Source organism: Canis lupus, chromosome 13, assembly GCF_048164855.1.
Source record: "Canis lupus baileyi chromosome 13, mCanLup2.hap1, whole genome shotgun sequence".
Lineage (NCBI taxonomy): Eukaryota > Metazoa > Chordata > Mammalia > Carnivora > Canidae > Canis > Canis lupus.
Window position 1 is genome coordinate 44,413,805 of NC_132850.1, and position 4,994 is coordinate 44,418,798.

Here is a 4,994-nt window from a genome sequence, read left to right on the forward strand (position 1 = left end):
ACACCATTTTACATTCCTACCAGCAGTGTCGTGTATGAGGGTTCTAATTCCTCCACATTCTCACCAACACTTGTTATTATCTTTAAAAACAAAAACCACAATTATCGTAGAGTATGAAGCAGTATTTCATTGTGGTTTTGATTTGCATTTCCCTAATGACTAATGATATTGAGCATCTGGTCATGTGCTTTTGGCCATTTTATTTCTTCTTTGGAGAACTGTCTTTTCAAATCCTTTGTCCATTAAGAAAATTGCTTTTTGTCTTTTCATTATTGAGTTGTAAGGGTTCTTTATATATTCTATGTACTAGATCCTTATGAAATACATTATGTGGAAATATTACTTCCCATTCAATGGATTATCTTCTAATTTTCTAAATAATGTCCTTAGAAGCATAAATATTTTTTAAATTTCAAAAAATTCTAATTTATCTATTTTCTTTAGGTGTTATACCTAAGAAACCAGTGCCTAATCCGGTTTCAAGATGCACACATATTTTTTTCTCTAGATATTTTATGGGTTTAACTATTACATTTAAGATTTAATCCATTTTGATTTAATTTTTATATGAGGCAAGGGCCCCTCCTTCATTTTTTTATAGGTAGGTTTCAGCTGTCTTATCACCAGTTGTTAAAAAAATAATTCTTTACCTATTGGATTATCTTGCCATGTGTAAAATTAATTGACCATAAATGTATAGATTTATTTACAAATCTAATCCATGTTGAGCTAATTTCTGGGTATGGGGTGGAATAAGAACCTAAGTTTATATTTCTGAGTTTGACTATCCAAATGTCTTAGTACCAATTGTTGAAAAGAGGACTATCCCTTCCTTACTGAAATTGCTTAGGCAACTGATCAAAAGTTGATCATAAATAAAAGGGTTTATTTATTTCTGGACTCTCAATTCTGTTCCAGTGACCTGTGTGTCCATCCTTAGGACTTGATTATTTTAAAATTTTGTCAGTAGACATGCACAGTGAGGGAGTATATTCTGCTCACACAAGGAATTCCACATCACTTCTTCTAAAGAAAATAAAGTAAAATAGGTAGAAGTTAAACTGAAAAAAAAAGTAAAGTAAGGCACAGGTTAAGTGAAGCAATGGACTACTAGAAGAAGAGCCCTGGAAATCATAAGAACTAAATGTGAACTTTAACCAGCAGAGTTAAGATAATGGGAATTCCGTTGATAGCTTCCTATTTTTGCTAAATGAAGAAAGATTGATAGGAAACATAGAAAAAAAAGAAGTCTCAGGGGCAGGGGTTCGGGTAGGGACACTATCAGTACTGATAGTAGATCGTATCTCAGGCTACATCCCCGAAATTCATTATCCTGCCACAGAATGCATCTTTATTATTCCCTTGGCAGTGAGCTAAATTAAAAGAGCAGGGAAAAGGAAAGAATTGTTGGCAGAATTCTACATGCAGTCAATGGTAGCCAGTGTCCTGGGAAGGAGGACTTACGGAACATTACCATTCTTGATGCAATGCACATGTTGTACTTGAGAAGGAATGTAGAGACTCTTGACAAGCAAAATATCATTTGCATATGCTGGCTTAGTTGACGGACAGTAGAGGCTCCTATACCTGCCTCAGGCATTTCAGCTCTACTTGTCATCAATCTTACGGAATTCTGCCTATGGAATGTGAGAGACTTAAAAAAAAAAAAAATCAGGCCCAAAGAAACACAACAGGAGTGATGCTCATACATTCTTCTCCAACAGATCTGCTATAGAAAACATTGGGAGAAACCACTATAGGAAAGATGGATAACTAGATTTCATTGTTTCCGGTTTTGCCTAAATTTCTAGTCATTTGTATTTAATAGTGTGATGAAAACAGAGGATAAATATATCGGAAAATATCATAGAATTGAAACTAGAAATACATTAGTTCAGTAACAGTAAACAAGAAATTCATCTGTGCTCTGGAAGACCAGATAATGGCACTCAATCCCAAATAGAGAGAGCAGAAGAGGTTTCAAGAGTCATGTGACTATTTAATAAACTTTACCTAGCTACTTCCAAAAAATTTTCAAAACAATTACCAGAAAGCCCTAAATGACTAAAGGTAGAAGAGTGGAGTGCTTAAGAAAATGGATTCCAAGGCAAGACTCCCTGAGTATTGTTTCCAGATCTGCTGCAGACTGCTAGCTCTGTTAATTTAGGCAAGGAAGGTATCCTCTTCCAGCCTCTGTAGCTTCCTCTGTATAAGGGGTGAACACTGTCACTACCTCACAGACTTGTAGTACTGATTACATAGGTCATTAGGTGGAAAGTGTTTGTGAATATTTGAAACATTAAGTGCTACGTGAGTGCTTGCTTTAATAATAGCTCGTTTTCTTTCATCATATATTCTTTTCAATTCCAACTGAAAAGCTTAAAGATATCAGGTCATCCAACTTTTGTAATAAGGTTAGCAATAAAGTGGTATCAGTATTATTCAATGATAGCTAATAAGAAATATAATTTGATGTTTAGTGGTATATTAAAAGTGCAAATTACACGGTGTTCTTGATTTATAGTGAAATTAGCACTCTGAGGAGTGAAAAATGGATAAAACTCCTTCAAAATGAAAAGTAAATCTATAATCATGGAGCCAATAAATATTTATTAGTGTGAAGCTTTTGCATATGATTTCTTATAAAATAGTTCTTCCTCAGAAAAACAAACAGGGAAATCCAAGTTTACACTATCCTCATAGTAGATGTGTTACAGAAAGTTACATACAGGCAGGGTATTTGAAAATTTAATAGAGTAATAATGATCTTTTTTGTGAAGTGACAGATCCTTTCTGTCATGGGAAAAACCTTGCTAATTTAATTTGCATATGCAGACAGGTGTTTAGAATTTAAAGTAAAATTAAGAAACGTGTATAAATGACGGTTAACGTGCAGTTTCTAGATGTCTTGGCATCTGTAGGTGATTAGGAGAATCAATCCCCCTCTTCTTTGCGGTCGCAGGTGCCTCTGGACATGCCACATGAGAAATAGATGCTCCCCTCAGGCTCTGGTCAATGTTAAAGTCAAGGCATGGCATAGGGCTGCTTCATGTGGCCAATGGAGTTTGGGACTGAGGAAATTGTACCCCCTTTCCTGTAGGCGGGAGATGGGCCACTCGTGGCTCCCTCACAAGCCTATGCCATCTCTGTCAAGTGCATGCTGGAACTGCAGCTGGCAGCTTCACTGCTCTGTCTTTACATGTAACTTAGTCCTCTTTTGCTTCTGCTTTTGTCTCTTACTTCCCGTCCCATCTACATGTACAGAATCTTATGTTTAAGAATGCTTCCTAAGGTAATTTTAGTCTCACCACTTTCCTTCTCCATTCCTCACCATCCCCCTATCTTTGCCCTAAAGTCAGTTTCTATTTACCACTCTCCCCAACCTGGCTGCTAGAGTTCCTCCAGCCATCCTGTCAGAGTTTTATGGTTTGTTTGCACCTATGGTATGTAATGCTACACTGTTCATTATGGTTGCCAAGCAATGGCATGTCATTAAGCCCCAAGGGAATCCTAAGTTCTCAAACACACTCATTCAAGAAGGTCACCCTCGAGACGTCTGTCTTCCTTTCTGACCTGCTGCCGATTGGCAACAGCTGTTGGGTCATACTCAGCTTGCATCATGTCTATTGTCTACTGCAATTATTACACACACACACACCCAAATTCTATGCTTCCTACAGGCTGATATAATTGTTCTGAGATGCTAATCACACCAGCTGGGTCTATTCTTGGGCAGACTAATTCCCCATGAAGAGTGCTGGCCACTGTTCCCAGGAATGCTATCATCTAGAGAGACTATGCACCACTAATAAGGAAATAACTTCCCCTAGGCAGTTCTGGGGTCACCCTTGCCTACAGTACCCATAGCAGCTGTCCTTCTAACAGCTCTCTATTGTTAGGTCCAAGGAAATATACCTCAAAATTCTTGTTTGGTGTGCAGTGCCCATCTTAAGTTCCATTGTTATTAATCCTGGTATTAGGCAAATCGATATATTAGTGTATTAATTCCCTCTACACACCTAGCCTCTTGTCTACTTTTGTTCACAATTGTTCCTCTGCATAGCATCCACCCCCTCAGTTGCTCTTCACTGGCCTCAGTCTAATCATCCTTTAAATTCAAACCCACGCCCCACCACCTTCCATTGACTCTGCCCAACTGACCCAGCCCTGTGAGATTTAGCCCCCTCTCAATTGCCTTTAGTGCTTTTTCTACCACTGATTTGACCATTATTACATTTCTTCTGTAGAATCCCAATATTTTAGGGGTGGAAGGGACCTTAGACAATTATATATTTGTTTGCTCTTTTATACAAGTGATAACTGAGGCCCACGGAATCCAAGTAACTTTTGCTAGGGCCCAGCATCTCTTCCTCTGATCCTGAGGGGGTCTGAGTCTCTGCTTTTTCTTGGCTGATGTCTTGACATTGAAGAATAAGGCACTGGCTGTAGCTTAAAATATAGAGAAAGGGGAGCCTAAGTCTGAGCCCTGGATGAAGGAGGGCTCAGGAAGACCCAAAGTTTTAATTCCAAGGAAATAGGCCAAGGCCAACAATCTGCCACCAAATAAAGGGTTAGCCACAGGAAGTAATCACATTTGAGTGACTAGTTTTAGGATTTGATGCAGGAAATATCTACCATGTGGCCATGGTATCCAAGGGCATTAGAAACCTTTTAAAAATAATTAGAAAATCAGACCTTGAGGAATAAGCTACTAGAAATTGCATTCCAGTTTACACACAAAACTGACATAGTGGCAATGGCAGTAAATGTATATATACACACGTATGTGTCTACAGACATATGTATGTATATGTGTGTATGTACACATGTTTGTATATATATATGCCCAGTATATATACATATATATGTACATCTGTGTATCTCATATATGAATATGTCTTTTCCTGTACTTGATTGTAACTTTCTTGAGGACCATGACTACCTTTGACACATTAGCACTTGGATCAACTAGCTGTATCTCATTCATGATAGGC